Raw genomic sequence first — 21,654 nt, 5'->3', positions numbered from 1 at the left:
ACAGAATGAGATGAGAAAGGGGGTCTGAATGATGATAAGCGATGGGATCCGGTAGAGTCACTTTCTCCAGAGGCCAACAGTACTAATAAACAGCACTTGTGAGTGATTAGTCTCTGCTGTGTAATGTTGAGAAAGTTTATAAATTCTCGTCCTTAGAGAATCGGCGAAGTAAGCCGGCACAAAGTAATCATTGCTTGATTTTCACAAGTCAGTTCTTTGTCCTTGTTCACAAGCAACATTTTAAAGTATCAAGTATTATTGAATATTATTCATTAATATTGCATATTCTCAAAACCCCGTGACAGGCAGAGAGGCCTTCGAGATACGCTACCTCCAGCTGCCGTACCTCTACACTCTGCACTACCTGGCTCACTCCCAGGGCCACACCGTGATTACACCTCTTTTCTTCGAGTAAGTGTACAAGGAGATAAGGAACGATACTGCTTAAACTTGAAGACAAACGATTTGGGGATTTTTCGAGGATTTGAGTTCATTTGGGGCAGATTTGAAGGGATACTGTGCACTTTACAGGGGGATTTCAGTAATACTTATGCGGAAATGTGTATGTATATTACATTTTTACCAGGTTCATGTGTTCATGCAAGTGGAACAATATTCTAGCGACTGGAGTACACTGATTACCCTATGTGTGTGTCCTTGAGAAAATTCGGGAAAAGAAAAAGTTTGTCTCAAAAACTACACTGCTACACCTCATATTGCTACACCAAGCATTACCACACCTCACACTGCCACACAACATACTGCCTCACCTCGCTTCACACACACACACACACACACACACACACACACACACACATTACGGGCACGTACGGCTCTAGTAAATTTAATTGTGGGTAAGGAAACAGATAATGCCTTTTTGTTATGTGTGGCGAGAAATGAAGACGTGTTTTGTTGACTAACACACCGGGTAGCAGGTGATCATATTTCTTCTCTCTCTCTCTCTCTCTCTCTCTCTCTCTCTCTCTCTCTCTCTCTCCACACATCGTCGTTGTATCCTCTTTCCATTCAGCTTGTCATGGCATCTCACCTACTCGTAATTTCTGTTCATTCTTTGTAATTTTTTCGTCATTAACCTTCTCACCTCTCTTTACAATTAGTCTGTCTGTTTTCCTTCGTAACCCCCTCTCCGCACCTCAGGTTTCCCACCACGGTCTCCACGTGGGCCACTGATGACCAGTTCCTGTGGGGTTCGTGGCTGATGGTGGCCCCCGTAGTAAAGCAGGTGAGTAGCCGCATTACCAGCCGCTTTCAGGCTTACCATAGGGTGTAGGAGAATGAAACAGGAGGAGAATAAAAGATACTAACTATTTCCCAAGAATAAACTTAGTGGAATGAAGTTAAGGAGCACTATAAGTCCTTCTGCTAACGGGTGACTTTACACTCCCTCTTCTGTCTTTCTTTCCTTCATTCTTTCCACTTCCTTCAGCCTGTGGGTGACTCTACACTGAGTGACAAGCCAAATGGTTTCCTGTGCACCAGGAAACCATTTACTACGCTGGGTGGTAAACACATAACCAAATTTTGGCGCCTGGTGGTTTAGTGGGTAATTATTGTGCTCCAATCGGATTGAGCCAGTGAAGATTTATATCCGGGGGGTGGTTGGGGTTGATTGCTCATGTGATGCCACTCAGGGATGAGTAAGGTTGGTCACTCTCATCTTGAATGTCGGGACCAACTGCCTAGCCCCGGGCTCCTACGATCCTCATGGGGCAATGTAGGATTGGATGATGGATGGATAATTAGCAATGAATGAGTGAATGTAGTGGAACGCAGTGGAACGGCAGTATTATGCCTGCATAATCTGCTTTGCTTTCCCGATGGTTGTTTTTCCAAACTACCGGGGTGGGGGGAGGGGATGGTCAGAGTAGGTGATGACCAAGAGATAAGGAGGTGGGCTGCTGACCAAATGAACCCTAGATCAATCTCGGACTAGGGCAAGGAGCACTCTGGGGTTGAATATTATTAAAATGGTCTTAACTGATCAGCTACAAGAGCCCTGTCCTGCATAAATGCAACTGTGTATATCAGGTATCACTCTCTCCCTGATCAGGTTATCTCAGATCCTCTCCACAATTTCCGTTACCTGGTTTAACAGCTTTTGATACACATACTTACCATCCTTGATGACATCTCGCTTCCTCATATAAATATTCACAATCATACACCTCAGTCAGTCACTCGGCACCGAGTTAAATTTTTACAGTTGCTTGAAAAGGTCGCTTAACCATCCTACTCCTGTATCATCTGTGGAACTGTTGGTTTTTCAGTGACTGCAACAGGGCTACAAGATATCTTAGTAGATTGTCTATGACGTTCTTCATACAGGCGCATTCAGTGAGTGTAGGCGATCCCTGTCTTGATGCTGCTGGGTGCATATTAACCTATTCGCAGACAAACTGCACATTCACCAGGTAATTATAATGACTCCAAGTTACTCAAATAACTGTTCATACACATTGATCACCTACTATGCAGTATTGCTACCATACATTTGCCTAGCTCTTTTGAATGTCACTTTCACCTCCTGTACTATTCAAGTTGTCCACGAGATTATTAAATTAAATTTATGGATTGATGTAATTTTCCTTAGGCTTGACTTGTATGGAAACCGCTCAGAGCTCCTTACTATCATCCTTGCTATCCATTACTGCCTCATCTACCGTATCATTCTACCACCACCATATATTATGCGTGGGTAGTCCGATTTTTCACCCACAGATTCTGTCAGTCATTTCGAAGAGGCCACGTTGTAGCGAATCCCACTGGTTCCTAAAATGGTTACAATTTCTCATGTATTCTGTTCCACTTTGCACATCTAAACGTGAAATGCATCCATGACATTCTAATTCTTCAGCTTCCGCACTCTTATCGGGATACATACCCCTCCCTCTTCCCTACTTCTTCAGTAACATAAACTTGTTCTGTCTGGCATATTCCTCTCCTCCGAGCATGTTATACACCCAAATCGAAATAATGGGCGATAATGTTAGGGGGACGGAGGGATTGAAATACTGCTATTTACAAGTACTTTTCTCAGCAATGCAAAGAAGCGCATTCATTTTGAAGATTAACTTGTAATTTACAGACTCCTTCCTCAGCCTTCCATAATCTCTTTTGCGACTCCAAGCTGAGTGAGCATGCTGACCCGCTAAGAATGCCTAGTTAATGCTTCCTAAGGTTCACGTATGTGCATATTTACCGAGGTATGTGTGATCTTTCGGTAGGACTGTGGGTTTTTCTTAAAAAATAAAGTTCTTACTATTCTTATGCCTGTCCTGTGCTTTTCATTTTGTTCTATGCATAGAACATGGCCTCTACCTGCCTGACTGACAAGGATCCTACACGTGGTGGCGCTGTGTACCTTGGGTAGAGAGAAGCAAGTGCAACGTCCGCCCAGGAGTCAACCCCCCTCATATTTTCCTGCCCTTCCCAGTGGGGATGGACCCTGGTCCGACCCTGGGGAGGCGCTATCTACCACAAGAGGGGGCCGGTTCCCTACACGGTGTATGTACTGTACTGTACCTATATGATGGGCCACAGAAGCAGTCGCTTACCTGTGGTCGACAGTTCTACTCGGCCAGACAGACAGGAGTTAAAACAACATCAACAACAAGCAACCTGCAATGTTTGACAATTGTTCCATATCTCCCAGTCGTGCCCTGTACTCATATCCATAATCTAGCCTCGCATTTATCCCAGTTGTATATATATGTTTCACTCTTGCCCAAGGCATGTCTCACCCCATATTTGAATTATCACAGTCTGGTAACATACAGGAGGAAGGTTAAAACAGTTTCTTTGTCTAAAAAGTGTTGTAAGGGATCGTTACAAACCATTTGCATCAAAAGTGCTACCTTCCGGTGACTGCTCTGAGTGACAAGCGAAATAGTTTTCTGTAACCTAGGAAACCATTTACTGCGTCGGGTAGCAACCATATAACCAACAAATGAACTCCTTGTGTTCAGGTGTGTTCACTTATATTAAGGTGTTCAAACTAGAAGTGAGCTAAAAAGATTCGCATCCGAATGTTGGCTGGGGCATATCGCTCACATAATGCCGTTCTGGGACAAGCAACTGTTCACTCTCGTTTTGGTAACCAAGCTTCGGGCCCTTACGCTCCAGATGTGGCGTTAAAAGGTTGTATGATGGATTTTTGTTAGTCAAAAACATTTCTCTTTGGTCGCAATTCTTCAAATTGACTGTGGTCTGGGTGTGAAGTGTTCGGAAATAGTATGGATGAAGATGGAAGCGTAAGCAAGTAATTTTATGTACAGTACAGTCAGGGAAAGTTCCGCATTACCCACCACTAGAAGCACTGGTGTGAGACGGGTGAATGTGAAGCAGCAGCCAGACCTCATGTGTCTGGTAACTGTGAGTGTGAAGGAAGGGGGAGGCGTAGAATGGGGGCAGAGGAGGGTTTGGTAGTAAGTTGGGAATCACGTGAAAGTCTGCAATGTATGACTTGGACGGTATGTTTAATTCAGTAAGGATAGATGACAATATGATGAGAAAAATTACGTAGATGTCTGTAGAGTTAGTGTTGTCAGGAAAGTTATGGAAGTTTGCTGGGTTTGGACAGAGGTTTGAATGCTTTCATTCCCTCCTGACTTTAACATGAGACGTTTCCCCAGGAGATATTCGTACCAATTTATCTATCTATCTGTCTATCTATCTATACATAGATATAGATAGATAGATATAGATCTATTTTGTGCTGACTCGAAAACAATGCCATTATATATATATATATATATATATATATATATATATATATATATATATATATATACCTTATTTATGTCAAACAGCTCTTTTCATCAACACACACCTGTCGTGGAGGTTACGAGTCTCGGCACATCTCCTGGTCCATTTCCTCATTGTGGGGATCGAAACCCCTACCTCGCGATCAATCGCTCGTATGGTGCGCCCAACTTGTCGTGAGAGCTAATTGCCGTTGTTGATGATCCATTCTCGGGTCGCGGTCACCTGGTCATGTGCATCGCTTTTGCAGTTTGAGAATACGTCGGACGCATTATCATTGGCCTATTGATACTGTGACGTGAGCAACTCTCTAAACTCTCACACCCCCTCCCACTCACAGTTACCAGACAAGTGGGATCTGGCTGCTCCATCATGATTATTCGTCGACCACCAATGCTCCGAACAGTGGGTAATGCGGAACTTCCCCTGACTGTACGACTTAAAGTAAAGAATCCATACAAATACGGACTATGCTTTCTACGTGTTTCAGGGGGCCGAGTCGAGAGAGGTGTACTTCCCTGAGGCTCCGTTGTACGACTGTTACACTGTGAGTACAATAATTTACACCATGGAACAAAGGGCAAAAAGAATGTACTTGAGTGAGAAAAAATGTCATTATCCTGTTTTTTTTTTTTTTAGCCCACCGTTGACGATTTGTTTTCATCTGATGGCACCAGATCAATCCCGCAACTTGGACACATAGTCATATATGCATGAAATTCAATGAGCTTAGCTACACAATAGAAATGAGTATCCTTGGTTACAAGTCAAATCAACCATCCACTCAGACTACACTCAACCATCAACAGAGCTGAAGGGAGTTGGGAATTTATTAGGTAACAGTAATCACGCTACACTAGCTCTTACCTGAGTATATCTGTGTTTCTGCCCAGGGCCGGAGTATACAGAAGGTTGGTGAGAAGGTCGAGATGGCAGCCCCTCTATCTTACCTGCCACTGTACGTGAGGGGCGGAGGGGTTATGGCCACGCAGAGTATCAGAAGTAACACCGTGCTGGCCAGGTGAGTGAGATTAGTGAGAGAGGTGAGTGGGTGAGGGGGATGAGAGGGGCAAGGTGGCTGAGTGAGGTAGGAAGTGAGGAAAGTAACGGAGATTCAGGCGAAGAGGATAAGAAACCGAAACGTGAGAGGGATATGAAAAGATGATTTAACGAGAGAAGAAAAACCGTGGATGATTTAATGAGAGGAGAGAAAGTGTGGATAAAGAGTGTCATGAGTTGGCGCGATCATATATCTAAACAAACTCGTGACATTGAACTTTGGTGGGAAATCCCAGTAAGTATCAGTCAGTTAACCGCCATGTATTCACCCGATCGGGAGTGTTTTCAGAAAATTTTTCACTGTTTCATAAGTGATCGTCCTTGTGCACGACATTAGCGCTTTCGCTGAGTGATTTATTATGGGCGTGTTTCGCTCACTCTCTTTCCATTAGCCGTTACCAGTTGCCGGCTGGCCTCAGTCCTCGCCTCGCTTGTTTGAATTTAGTTAGGATTGAAGCGCCGTGAGACCAGGTCGTTCTTCAGCGGGTTCCTGAAGTCTCCACTCAGTGTGATCCGGCGTAGAGGTTTAGCATGTGTGTCAGCGTCTTTCCTCAGCAATGATGCCCAGTTCATTCCGCCTAGCCCCTTTTCTGACCAGTATTTTCCTTTCGTTTTTCCTAGGTTTAAGAGTTGAACTTTTGAGTGAGCGAGTGTGTGTTCTCCTTATTTTTGAATTCATTTTGAAATATGTAACGTAAATTTGTTTCATTGTAAATAATAAATTCACAGTTCTTTTCTCTTGAGCTTAATATCATGTAAACTTGTGTTTTATTTCTCCACATTAAGCCTATTTCACTTACAGCTCCTAGTTTGCATAAACACTTTGCATTATTCATAACTGGTACTTAGGCCAGTCCTTTTGTATTAAGCTTAAAATCCGTTGTGCAACCAGGAGTTAATGCACCAGCAAGAACCTGTTTATCATTAATAGCATTAGTTATTGATTGTCAGGGGTGGAGTCACTTTCTCCAGAGGCCAACAGTACTAATAAACAGCACATGTGAGTAATTAGTCTCTGCTGTGTACTGTTGAGAAAGTTTATAAATTCTCATCCTTAGAGAATCGGCGAAGTAAGCCGGTATAAAGTATCGATCATTGCTTGATTTTCACAAGTCAGTTCTTTGTCTCTGTTCTTAAGTAACATTTTAAAGTATCATGTATTATTGAATATTATTCTTTAATATTGCATAATCTCAAAAACCCCGTGGCATCTGGCAACCTCGTCAGGATATTAACTCCTAGCTCTAAAGTTATTCATGAGATAATACTCACTCACTCATACTTAGGTATTTATCATTAGAGTCTATAGGCACTATCTTACTGGTGATTACTGATTCAGTTCTATTAATTTTACATAATAGTTTTCACAGTCAGTGTTTTGTATAATTTTCTTTCTTTACCAATTTAACTATATAAAACTGGTCACCACTAACCTGTGCCTGTAGTCTTTATTCTTGATTATTGGCATTTCTCTGCAAAATAGCAGTCAGTACTGAGTCTTTAGTTCACTTAGATTGAGTTAGCATCATGACTAATGTCAATGTACAGGAAGCTAAAGATATGGGGCTTACTGACCCAGAGAAAATAAAGGCCTATGTCCTCTCTCGGTTTAATTACGAGCAGCAACGTGAGAATGATGCTCGTGAGGAGCGTCTAATTCAGTGTGAGGAACGCGAGAAAGAACGCGAATACGAGCGAGAACAATGCGAATACAAGCTTGAACAACGAGAGAGAGAACGAGAACACGAACTTGCCGAGCGAGAAGCACACGAAAAGCATGATATTGAGGTGCTGAAGCTCAAGTGAGACTCCTTGGCTTCAGACACATGTGGTGCAGCTGGCCCAAGCTCCATGAGGCTCTCTCTGCACATGTTCTGGCGACCCCACACATCAAGCTTCCCCCATACAAGGAAGGCGAGCGAATCGAGCCATACATAGCTCGTTTTGAAGACATGGCTCAGCTTTACCAGCTGGATGATGCAGCTAAGTGGCTTCAGTTTCTTAACCTGTTTGAGGGCCCTGCCCTCAATATTCTCCACAGAATTCGTGGTGACAGTCTCACGTATGAGATGATGAAGGCTGCACTCGTCAAAGCATACGGTCTCACAGTTGACGACGCCAAGAGTCAGTTCATGAGGGCACGTTTACACGAAAAAGAGACTGCCGTTCAGTTTCTTGACCGGCTTACTTAGATGAGTGGATGGAGAAAGATGAAACTCCTTCCATACGTGAGGGGATAATTGACCTTATGCTGCGCACGCAGCTAGAAAAGTTGTGGCCTGCCGAACTTATGGCTCAGCTTAAGATCTGCCAGGTAAAGGATGCCAGCCAAATGGTAGAGAAGGCTGATGCATTCTTCACTGCATACGGGTATCAAACTCGTAAGCAGCATACCTGGAACAGGAAAGCTGATAAATCTGGGAAACCATCTCAGACTGAACCCCAGCAACAAGGCCGTTCTCAGAATAATGGCCAAGGTCCAAAACCACAGAGGAAGGACCAGGGGCAAAACACTCAGAAGCCTGAGTGGAAGGGGTACAACATGTACCCTAACCAGCAGCAGTATCAGCCACGCAACCGACCGTTGGGACTGTCCTTTTCAGCACCAGCTCAAGTGAATAGGAGGCAGGAGGCGAATGCAGCCTTCATTCTTCAGAAGCAGCATGGTGGTCACGACCCCACCAGTACAGGTACTCCACAGTTCTCTAGTCCCACAGTGACAGTGAACACTCTGCCACAGGAGGTCAATGCTCCATCTCCCCCGACATTGAGTACAACCCCTCAAGCATCTAATTCTCAGGGCACCATGTTTGCTGCATCATTTATTTAGCAGCCTAATCAGTGGCTGGGTGCTTCCTCCACAGGCCCTCCCACAGGTGACAGTGCCTTACTTGTTCAACCAGGGTTTGTGGGAGGCAATCCTGTGAACGTCCTGAGAGACAATGGTTCCTCAGGTTGCTCTGTCAAGCAGAGTCTAGTATGGCCTGAGGAGTACACAGGTCGACAGATCCAAGCTAATCTTATTGATGGATCAGTGAGATTGTTCCCTGAGGCACGTATCCAGGTGGCATCTCCATTTTATACTGGTACGACACTCGCAGTTGTCATGCCAGAACCTTTATTTGACCTTATCATAGGCAATATTCCCGGTGCCAAGTATAGTTGCACTGAAGATGACGCTATTCAGACTTCGGCTACAGTAACACAAGCCATGGCTGAGGCTCCAAACTGTGTCACCCTGGTGACCATTGAATCGTTGCAAGATCTGATGTGTAGCCAAGTTGTTGTTCAAGAACAACATTCTGACCCAACACTTGCTGCTGTGTGAAAGAAACAAAAGGGTAGAGTGATAAAGTATTCATGGGGAGGTCAAGCCAAGTTCCTTCCCAAACAAGGACGGCTGTACCGTGAGTCACGAACACCCCAGAGCGAGGTTCAACTACAGTTTGTCGTTCCCGCTAAGTACCGCCAAGCAGTGTTAGAATGGGGTCATTGTTCAGCCTCAGGAGGCCACCTGGGCAAAAGGAAAACCCAGGGCCGTATCCGTGCTGACTTTTTCTGGCCAGGGATGGAACGAGAGATAGATAGTTTTGTGTGTTCCTGCAATGTGTGTCCACGTACCACTAATCAGGGACATGTCCTGCCTGTGCCATTTGAAACCACACCAGTAATATCTGAGTCAGTTGAGAGACAGGGAAGTGGTGAAGTGGGTGCAGACATGACGTCTTGCCTGTTGGCCCCACAGGACACAGTATGTCCAGGGCCTGTACATACATATGTACCATAAGCTAAGGGGGAAGTTCGTGAACCCCGCAGAGACAGTCCGAGGCCGTGTATGATTTACCTTGTGGAACATCTCGAGCTGTGGGCCTCTCAGAGGATTCCCAGAGAATGCACATTATCCACATGAGTGTTCACACCCACGGTGGGTGTTAAAATGTGACCTGCCCGAGATTGCGTAGGGATTCTCAGCTTCCCAATGTTAATCATAAGTGTAGAGTTAGTTTAACCAGTAAACTGGGTTCCATTAGTGAATCGCAGTGTTTGATGTCCTGCACAGATGCCCAGTCTTTTCGCTCATGACCAGGTTCCCTGGTTAATTTAGCGAATTGCAGCGTTTGATGTTCTGCACAAATGCCCAGCCTTTTTGCTAATTAGGTATACGGTTTAACCAGTAAACTGGTTCAGCGTTTGATGTCCTGCAGAGATGCCTTGACTACGTTTCCTGGTTAATAATGTAAAGAGTGTACTTTTTGTAACATAAGTACTGATTGCTAGGCAGAGAGAGAGAAATGAAACTTTTGATGCTCCACCTTGATTGCTTTTGCAGGTGCAGCATTGCCGTGCAGAACAGCTGATCATCCTTGACACATGCTGCCGCCTCTTCTCTTTTGCCTCGTCATCATCATTTACTATTGACTTGCATTATGTAATTTTACATGTAGGTACAGTTACACCACAACTGTCACACCTACACCGTGTATTACATACATCACGCTACATAACAATTAGTTGTTAATGTAAATGTAGCGAACTTTTCGCTCAGTCTGACCTGAGTACAGGATTTTTCATCGTCGTCACAGAGTTTTTTCCTCATGCTTGCTTCTGTTAACGTAAATACGAGGTTTCTTCGCTCACTGGCGACTGTGACTTTCTCCTGTAGCAGGATAGCACACACACCACAGTGTGAATCTTGGTTGACAGAGTTAGGATTTATATGTGTGTAAATTGAATTTTGTTTTTTCCTGAAGAAATTTTTTTTTTTTTTTTTGATGGGGAGTAATGTCACGAGTTGGCGTGATTATATATCTAAACAAACTCATGACATTGAACTTTGGTGGGAAACCGTGAATTCAAGTGGAATCCCAATAAGCATCACTCAGTTAACTGCCACGTATTCACCCGATCGGGAGTGTTTTCAGAACATTTTTCACTGTTTCATAAGTGATCGTCCTTGTGCGCGACATTAGCACTTTCGCTGAGTGATTTATTATGGGTGTGTTTCGCTCACTCTCTTTCCATTAGCCTTTACCAGTTGGTGGCTGGCCTCAGTCCTCGTCTCGCTTGTTTGAATTCAGTTAGGATTGAAGCGTCGTGAGACCAGGTCGTTCTTCAGCGGGTTCCTGAAGTCTCCACTCAGTGTGATCTGGCGTAGAGGTTTAGCGTGTGTGGCAGCGTCCTTCCTCAGCAACGACGCCCAGTTCATCCCGCCTAGCCCCTTTTCTGACCAGTATTTTCCTTTCGTTTTTCCTAGGTTTAAGAGTTTAGCTTTTGAGTGAGCGAGTGAGTGTGTTCTCCTTATTTTTGAATTCATTTTGAAATATGTAACGTATATTTGTTTCATTGTAATTAATAAATTCACAGTTCTTTTCTCTTGAGCTTAATGTAATGTAAACTCGTGTTTTATTTCTCCACATTAAGCTTATTTCACTTATAGCTCCTAGTTTGCATAAACGCTTTGCATTATTCATAACTGGTACTTAGGCCAGTCCTTTTGTATTAAGCTTAAAATCCGTTGTGCAACCAGGAGTTAATGCACCAGCAAGAACCTTTTTATCATTAATATCATTAGTTATTGATTGTCAGGGGTGGAGTCACTTTCTCCAGAGGGCAACAGTACTAATAAACAGCACGTGTGAGTAATTAGTCTCTGCTGTGTACTGTTGAGAAAGTTTATAAATTCTCGTCCTTAGAGAATCGGTGAAGTAAGCCGGCATAAAGTATCAATCATTGCTTGATTTTCACAAGTCAATTCTTTGTCTGTTCTTAAGTAACATTTTAAAGTATCAAGTATTATTGAATATTATTCTTTAATATTGCATAATCTCAAAAACCCCGTGAGAAAGAGAATGGCAGAACATTGCTTGATATGTGATTGATATGAGCGAAATAAGAGTGGTGAGTGGAAAAGAACGGAACGAGATGAAATGGAAAAATGAAATGAGTGGTGAGTGGCAGGGATATTTGACAAGAGGGATGAAGCTGAGTGATGAGAGTGAAATAACTAGAAAGGTAGGACTGGGTTAGAAAGAGAGAGAGTGGGGGGGGGGGAAATTATCCTTGATAAGTGTTGACAGCTGTGTAAATACTGTACATAATTATACAACACTAAAAAAAATAACTCACCATTTAACCTCTTTAACCAGAGCACGTTATTCATATTTTTTTATGCTAATAACCGATGATTTTATTCATCTTTAGGAATTAAGGAAAATTCTCTCTCTCTCTCTCTCTCTGTCCATCTTATCCCCACTTTTTTCATTCCTGCTCCCCACCCTCCCTGCATACACTCTCTCCCTAACCCCAGTCCAACTGTGTCTACCCACAGAACAGAGCCGCTGGGACTATAATCATAGCGCCGGACTGGGAGGGCAAGGCTACTGGCATGCTGTACTGGGATGAGGGGGAAAGTAATGGTCAGTAATTGCCTTCTTACCGCTCTGCCTTTTCTGTGAATTAAAAAATGCCTGCTTATCAGAGTGTGCAGGGATGGCTCCAACGCGCCCTTAAGCTTTAACAAATATATTCTCTTGCCTACATATAAAACATATCCTAAAGTAGCTAAAACATAACGCTAACACGCTAAAAAAAACCGGTAACTAAACAAAAAAAAATTCTGATTTCTCCATATTCTTCTTCACTTGTCATTCTTCTTCATTTTAGACCCCTCCGGCTCTAGAATGGCAAAGCCGATCACTTTTGTTTTTCTTTTGTTTTCCACAGTGAGGTTTCATTTTCCACATGGTCGGAAGTACGGTCGATATTGCTTGCCAGAAAAAAGTCATAGGTAATTTAGGCCGAGAACAGGTCAACTTCATAATTTTGGTCCAATTTACACGAAACTTTGTGGAATGGTAAAGGGTGAACGAGGGGTGAAGAGATTCAATTTTGATAACAATAGGTTAAACATAAGGTCACAGAACAGTGCCAAACTTTCGGCTCTTTCGCCAAAATAGTTTGTTATTCATTTCGGATTAAACTTGGAACGATCTAGGATCAGCTAAAGATCAATTACTGAATTTTTAGAACGGTAGGTCAAAGGTCAAGGTTACAGGGTAAGATCAATTTAAGAACCTTATATCCAGTTTGGATCAAACCTACTGGAAGAGTTGTCACGTAAGGATGAAATATTTCAAGTCTGAAAACAATCAGTCAAGGTCAAGGTCACAGTGCTAGAATAATGGTGCGGTCATAGATATACTGTATCTTAAGGCGTGGGTGCTTCGCTCACTGTGCTCCTTCTTGTTATTATCTTTAAAAGATTTTCATGTCAAGAGAGACTTTCTAAATAGGAGTGAGTTAGTCAGCGCCTTCATTAATCCCTTCACTACTACGACACTTTTAAATTGAATAACTCGTAGATTTCTTACACAAATTTTAAATTATCAGTAAAAGAAATATAACAATTTTTTTTTTTTAATTATCATTTAACTGAATGCAGCAAGTGGAGTAGGAAGAGTGTGAGCACTGTAAGCTGCTGGGGCCAGCTCCTATACACCTGAAGCATCAAAAGGGATGAAACGAAGAGAGGATGTGGAAAGAGGGAGGGGGGGGGGGAAGTCTTGATGCAGATAGAAAAAATGAAACTGATTACCTATGAGCTGCAACTGCATATGATGATCGTAGTGTTTTAAAGTTTGGTCATATATTTGATGTATTCAACTTATAAATCTTGATACACATCTGACAGCGTTAACAATCAATGTAAAGCCCTGTTTTGCGATTTTATGACTTGTTGTCTGTCATACCTTTGTTTATCATAACAAACAACGGGCCAGAAATACATTTAATATCATGACGGCTTAAAAACAAATTGGCCTTTATCTTGCACAGCTGAACACTGTCTGTAGCACAAACATCTCCATCCAGAGAGTTTCAAATGCGTACTTTGTTAGGAGGGAAGCACCTCTGAAACTGTCTGGTACGACACACAATCACCTGGAAAGATAGTGGATATGCGAATGATGACAGACGTGTGGTCCTCGAAGGCTTAAACTGCTGAGGTGGCCGGCAATGCATAGGGTGAGCAGCATTGGACTGGCTCTTGTACAGCATGCACAAACTGCTTTCAGCACGACGATGTTTAAGATTACACAACACTTCACCACCGCGCAGAAGCTTCACGGTGCAAAAGACCTTGCTGATCAGACGACGATGCGACTCTGTGGAGGATGCCCACACCAGTGGACGGTACTCAAGGAGCAGAAGGATGAAACAACGAAAGCCAACGAAAGCAATTAGTAGAAACAGAATTATCAGCGAAGACCTTGTATGCTTTCCTCAGTATTTCGAGCTTACGAGATGCAGAAGATACCAAATAATGAATAAAGCTCTCAGAGTTCTAGGCACTCTGCTAGAACTGATCCATCCAGAAGTAGGGGACTGTGGGGCTGGAATCGAATTCATGTTGAGAAACAGTTAGTAGTTCTGCTCTGATGGGTTGATATTCATGTCTCATTTTTTGTACCATGGCAAAATGAGTCAAGTCTCCATTGATGAAGTGGCAGACAGATGGACATGACTGAGCAAATGGGATGGTAGCAACCAATGTGGCATCTTCAAGGTAACAATACATCTCGTTTTTAGTAAGCTGATGCAGACTGCTGGTGTAGATGAGAGAGGAACGATCCATGAACGCCTGAATAAACATTTTGCCAGATGCTGTAACACCCATCCATGCAAAAAAAATGCTTAGGACCCCTCAATAACTGCGGCAATGGGGAGAGAAATGAATCACCAGTGTCAGTGCCGTGAAGTTTCCACAGCACTCTTTCGTGGTTCACACGATCAAAAACAAAGAAATCAAGATGAGCGATCTTGGCCTTAGAACGAGGGTCAAGGGCAGGTTGCAGGACTTGAGAAATCACAGTCAATTCATTCGTAGTGTTCAGATTAATTTCATATGCCGCCTGATCAGAAGGAAGCAGACCAGAACATTCCGGGAACTTTGTGAGACGAGAAGAGACAAGACACTCGAAAACCTTTGACAGAATGGGCATAATGGAGATAGGCTAATAATTCACACCATACGGAGAAAAATCCTCGGAATGGCAGTGGTGTTAGGAACTCGCCAACAAGAAGGAAACGATCCAGAGCGCACGGGAGTCTTGAATACTGCACTCAATCTGGAAGCTCATTCAGCAGCCTCTTAACTTCCTTAGATCGGAGCAGTCTAACAGAGCAATGGATCAGCTTCCTGGCAGTGTAGAACAACTGAGCTTGGAGTCAAAATAAGAAATCAGCAGATCAGCCTTACCATTTTTGGTCACCCACAAGCAGGCCTGCAGAGTCAGGTAAAGAAGGCAGGGATGGAGACACCCCGAAAATGGCTAACTTCAGAGTGGACCACCATTTGTGAGGTTCAGAAGCGTTCAACAATGTTTCGGATGTAGGGATGATAGTGCATTAAAAACCATCGGAACAAGGTCAAGGAAGTAAAGGGATATGTAATTTTATTCCTATTTTTTTTTCCTCTAGCACATGCCATTATGATGCAGCATTATATAAGTACCCCCACAAAAGTTTCATGATAATGGTATGACTATTAACCAACCATGCAGCACACGAAAATATACAATATATATATATATATATATATATATATATATATATATATATATATATATATATATATATATATATATATATATATATATATATATATATATATACAGGGATGAGATTACACGTTATTTTACTGCTTCGACCTTATTTCAGTGGTTTTGGGCGAACTACTACCCCAACATCTTTAAACATTTTATAGTGTTTCTGTACTTATTAATATTAAAACTGATCTCATTGGGATCATTAAGTCTGTGTATGTAACTCTCAGTTAATGTGTATCACATATTCTTACAGAGCCGGTCGGCACAAGGGAATACTTCTTAGCTGACATCACCTACGACAATGTAAATATCAGCTACAAAGCTTTTGTGTTCATTCCAAAACCTGGTGATTTTGTTAGAGAAATCCTAAGAATGAAAAGAAAAAAAAAAACTTTTCCGCTACAAACACACTAACTGTATATATTGTAATAAAGTGAACTCCAGACGATGTGTTTGTAAGGAACTGGTAGCAGTCTAGGGTTACAAATTATTACAATTTAATCCTTTCTCTGTTGCATACTTCATTCAAAGAGCTTAATCAACCTAATGTCAGACAATTTTGCTCAGTTGAAAATAAATTTAGCATTCAAAGGTCTTGCGAAAAATAATAATCCCAAAGAATTACTGAAACAGAATTAGCATTAATACTCGGATGGCTCAAACACTTCACTTACGCAGTAATACAATTTTAGACTACCAGTAAATCCAGAAACATCATTCACCACTCTTATGGTTTATTGGTTTTATTAATGTTAACACCAATTTCTAGCAAGGCTAAATTTGTCCAGACTTATCAATGCAAAATATCAAATGTCTGAAGCATGCAGGGAGACGGTAAACCTACACTGCGAGAGAGCTTTCCTAGCCTAAAGGAAACTGTCTGTAGAAAACATGGAATATGTATCATGGTACTGAAATACTTAATGAACACTTTCTAAGCCATTGGGAGCGCGGTAGCTCGGTGGTAGGATGAATGTTCAATGTAAACATGTTCCTTTAATAACAGATATAATGAAGGTACATTTATCATACTCAGGAACTGTCAGTAGAGAGAGACACCACCAAGGAGCAGTTATACTGTCTGCCTCTCTATAGCTAGACTTCTTAGTCCTGTAAGGGGTGGCCAAAAACGAATTGTCCCTATGTCGCCCGGTCCCTTGCAATTTCGTTGCCCTTCCCGCAACGTACAACCCCTCTCTCATATACCTCTCTACTCCATCCCTCCATCTCATCCTCGATCTCCCTTTCCCTCTCCCCCCCTCCACCTCACTCACATACACTCTCCTAGTTAGTCCCTCACTTTCCATCTTCTCCACATGGCCAAATCACCTCAGTGTATTTCTCCTAACGCTTTCTGTCACATTCACATTCTCACCACAATGCTCCATCACTTCCTCATTTGCCAGTCTCTCTCTCTACCTGTAATTCCACATGCTTCTCTCAAAAAACTAATTTCCACCGCTCACATTCTTGTCTTGTCCTTCCAGTAAGGTCCAAGCTTCGCGTTCATGCGTAAGAGTGGGGATTACAATACTATGATGTAGCGACTTTTTTACTTCCATGCTCACTTCCCTATTTCTTATCACTGCTTCAGTGAACCAGCAACCTTTCTTCCTTGCTGTACTTTTTCAAGCAATTCATTCTCCAAACTTTCATCCTTACTCATCACATTACCCAAGTACTTAAATGCACACACATTTTCCATTTCCTCTCTATCCAACCTCACTGTGCATTAGGTGATTTCATTTCTCTCGAAGACCACAACTTTACTCTTCCTCTTCCCAACTTTTTCTCTTTACTCCTCCCAACATTCACCTTTAGATTTCGTTTCTTTCGTCTTCGGTTAACAACACAATATCATCTGCAGACAACAGAACAGGAAACTTCCAAACTCTGCCTTCTCTGATTAGGGCCGCTCCAACTTCCACTGCCTTGCCTTGTTTCTCTTTTGTTACTCCATCCATATACAAATTAAACAGCCATCTAGAGAAGACACATCCCTGTTTCAATCCAATATTCAGACATATGCGGACATTTATAAAGTCCAAGTCTCCTGGACGTTGATTCATAAACAAACTTGCAATCAGTTCCCGAGCATTTGAGAGATTTATTTTTGCAAGGACAAGGAAAGAAGGCGGTTTGATCTTTCTGTGTGTCATGCTCATCCCACAGAAACACCTATTTGCTACAAGAGGGAAATGAATGGCCTACCTTAGGAAGTTTCATATGCTTATGATTCGAGTTGGTTGCTGAAAGCATGTGGGAGAGAAGTTCGAGAGGCAGAGGGATTGAATGGAAGCAAAGTTAATAATGCTAGAGTTAATACCGTTAAAACAACGTTTATGGGTAGTAGATTTGAAGGCAGAAATATCCTGGAACAAGTATGCGGTCTTTTTTCTGTGTAGGGAGGGATTTGTGAGAAATTCTTTTCTGTGTACAACTTTTATTTATGCAGTGATGTTTGTTGAGAAATTTTCTGTCGGCGTGTAGGGGTTTTGGGATGATGATAACAGAATGAAGTGTTACTTGGAGTGGCAGCCGTATGAAATGGGTGGAGAAGTTGTTACCTGAGGGGTATGCTGGATGCATGACTGCAGGATATGAAACAACATCTACTACTACTGCTGTAATGGGAAGTGGATGGAAGAAGTTTAGGGAAGTGTTACCTCCCTTTTCTATGAACTGACTCTCGCGGTATGCATACTGATTACACAGCATGTGTGGTAAGTGTTATGCCCTATGGCAGTGAGACTTAGCCGGTGAAAGAAGATAACGCCCGTATTTTTAAACACTTCCTTCCCCTTCAGATGCATGGGGAGGTCATCCTTCGCTGAATCGGTATTCTTAAAAAAAAAAAAAAAAAAAAAAAACTTCTCTTTCTGAGCTGCTCGAAGGGCGATGTCTCCCCCTCGAGCAGCCGAAATGACTGGAACTTGACGGAATCATTATTTTGACACGTCTCTTCAAAAATCCCTTTGCAATTTTTGTGCGTCCTTTTGTAGTTTATTGTCTTAAATATATTTAAAGTATCGATGAAAGGTACTGTACAGTTTTATTAATACGATTTACAATGATATAGTGATTTTTAAAGTGCTATTGTATCTCTTTAAAAGTGTTACCTCTGTCTGCTGAGGTGTTTAGCCAGACATAAATGGAGCGGACAACGTACTACCTCCGACATTCATCCAGTCTTATATGATCTGACACTGACAAATCTCACACATTATGGCCAGGGTCACACAAGGATTTTTTTCAAGAAATATTTTGCTTGTTAATTTGCCTGGAAAAGGAAAATCTGCCATCAAGGCCACTCCTAGCTCAGACTCTGTCGGGTGAGGAGGTCTGGCCGATTTCTCTCGAGCTCTGAACTCTGGTTCGTTTACTCGTGGAGAGTTTCGCCTGTTTTCCTCGTTTTTTGCCTGTTTTAGACTTAGTCTCTGGCACTGAGGAAGAATTTTTTCTGTTTTCCAGGTTTTTTCTGAGATTTAGTCTCCGATTGCCTGGGTGTGAGTGGGAGTGTGTGTGTGTTTGTGACTGAGTGTGTGGGTGTTTTTTTTTTTTTTTTTTTTTTTTGCCTGCCGTTAGTGTCCCTCACCGTAGTACGACGCCGAACCCTGAAGGGGTGCCGTTAGGGCACTTCCATGAAGGGGGGCCTTTAGGGCCTGGTTATAGGAGGCAGTGAGGGCGGCTCTGTTAGAGTAGGGAAGACCCGAAAGGGGCAGTGGCGGGGCCTCCCATCGCCCTTTAGAGGGCGGGGAGCATAGGTTGCCCGTCACTGTAGGGACCTGGCCACTTTTGCTGTTTTTTGTTTGTTTGTGCTGTTTGAGTGGTTGTGTGTGTGAGGTGTGTGTGTGTGTGTGTGTGTGTGTGTGTGTGTGTGTGTGTGTGTGTGTGTGTGTGTGTGTGTGTGTTTTGACTGAGTTCTTTGGGCTGCTTTGGTGAGCAGGATGAAGGGATCCAGCATCCCTAGGCCCCAGGGGCATTCCCGCCTCCCGCTCCCTCAGACGAGGCTCTCCATTCCGTGTCCTGCTACAGGCACAAAGCGGGAGCGTCACTGCTCTGACTCGAGCTCCCACTTGTCAGCTCACGAGGTCTCTTGTGCTAACCCCTCTACACCTAAGTCTACGGGAGTGGTACCTCGCTTGTGTGGTGACTCTACCCGTTCTGCTAAGGCAGCCCGCCGACATGAGGCTATGGAGGAGGTTGCACCTGCTCCACCATCTCTCCTACCAAGGACGCTTCAGCTTCCCTACGTGCAGATGCCAGCCCTAATCCACGGCAAGGCACTTCTGTGAACCGAGCCCTCGATCCGCAGCCTCGCGCTCCCACCTGCGCACCCTCTCACGAGCCTAGGTCGGCTAGTTCTCGTATTCTCAAGCGGCTGGAGGTCCCGTCGGAGGCTCCTGCTACGACTCAGATTTCCCCCTCTGCTGATCATGCTATGCATGATGATGAGGGTTTCACCCCCGTGGTACGCAAGGGATCGAGGCGTGCTCACCAGGGAAACGGCCCTTCTCCGGCAGTACGCACTGGGCCTCCCCTCAGGGGTCCCTCTGCTGCTCGTCCCTCCGTGTCAGTAGCTGTGCGTCCGCTGCCCCGCTCTGCATTCCCAGCTTTCCGTGTGCCGGTACAGGACGGGCATGCAACGAGTTACGATGCCGTGGCTGCACTAGAGCGTCACCTGCCAGGGCTACGCTGCTCCAACCTGATAGGTCGGGATGGAAGCTCGGTGTTGGTGCCGAAGGACGAGGGAGCCTACGACCTCTTGAGAACAGCTCTGCAGGACGAGGCCTGCCCTGTGAAGCTAGTCGAGCTGACGCCCGGTCAACAGTCTACGAAGGCAGTTGTCATGGGTTATCCCTTGAGAATGCCCATGGAGATACTGCTTCACCACCCTCAGGTCGAGGAGGCAACCCGATGCCAGAAAGCGCGGACCAGAGAGGAGACTCGACAGGTCATCGTCACCCTGCGGGGTCCTCTGATCCCAGCGATCGATCTCGGGAACTGGGGAACATATCACCTTCGCCCCTTCACCCCGGAGCCACTCCGTTGCTACCGCTGCCAGCGCTATGGGCACCACCGTGCCAACTGCAACCTCCCCGTCATCTGCGGCATGTGCAGTGCCGCTCACGACACGGACGAGTGCCTGCAGCGGTTCAAGGCAAACCAGCCGATTGCGGCCAAGTGCCCCAACTGCGCAGGACGACACCACGCCTGGCACCCCAGTTGCCCCGCGAGGGTTCAACGAGTAAACCAGAGTCGGGAGAGGCAGGTTGCTTTTGTGCAGGAGCACCAGGCCACCAGCGCCACTCCAGCTCCCCCCGGTACTTTCATCTGGGGACAAAAGCGCCGCCCTCTCACTCAGTGCCCACCACCTCTCAGCGACCAAGAGTTCCCTCCATTGCCCTCAGCTCTCACTGTGGTCCAGACCACGGCAGAGGTCCACCGCCAACAGCCGCCTGTCTCGCTACCACTTCCAAGTGTAGAGACCAGCCAGCCACTGACAGTTCCGCCACCAGTGCCTGGCTCCACACCCAGTCCACCCCCAGCTTCTGCTCCTCCGGTGATCTCGTTCACAACGGAGGAGCTCAGGACCTTTGCCACAGAGCTGGCGATGACCCTAGCCAAGACAGTTGCCTTAACCCTCAACATCCCTCTCCCAACAGAGCCTCTTGCCGAAGCTGCCAATCGCCTTGTGGACCAGGCGATCGAGAGGAAGATGGCGAGCCTAGGTGCTCCTCTGTCCCCTCGCCGCCCAGCTCGTTCGGCGGGGCGACCCCGTCCCACATTGCACAGGACAGCTCGCCCGTCCAAGAGGGTCAAGCCACGACCTCCCAATGTTCTGTCTTCCACCGCACAGCTGCCTCGTCAGCGTCAGCGTTTGGAGCAAACCCTAACACCATCAGGGTCCAAAGTGATGGACAGGGCCTCACCACTGCTGCAGGAGAACGACCATCCGCAACTGTCGCCGGACGGCCAGTAGACCGCTCTCTCAGGCTCCTCCAGTGGAATTGCGTGGGAGCACGGAGCAAGCTCCCCCTTTTGCAGGAAGCGGCCGCAAAGGACCGCCCTCATGTCATTCTCCTGCAGGAGACCCTGCTCCCAGGCAATTCCACTTTCCATCTCTCGGGATACACCACCCATCTCCTCCCGTAAACTCGTGGCGTTACACAGGGATGTGCCGTTCTGGTCCGGGACCACATCGCGT

At 44.6% G+C, this 21,654-nt stretch overlaps 1 pseudogene; it reads left to right on the top strand.

The window, feature by feature from the left end:
• LOC145401986 (maltase-glucoamylase-like) overlaps positions 1-21,654 on the top strand; it is a 426,725-nt pseudogene that overhangs the window by 98,707 nt on the left and 306,364 nt on the right.

Source organism: Coenobita brevimanus, chromosome 57 (assembly GCF_032717465.1).
Source record: "Coenobita brevimanus isolate Jiangsu-jjx chromosome 57, ASM3271746v2, whole genome shotgun sequence".
Classification (NCBI taxonomy): Eukaryota; Metazoa; Arthropoda; class Malacostraca; order Decapoda; family Coenobitidae; genus Coenobita; species Coenobita brevimanus.
This window is presented reverse-complemented; position numbering and strand designations above follow the sequence as displayed.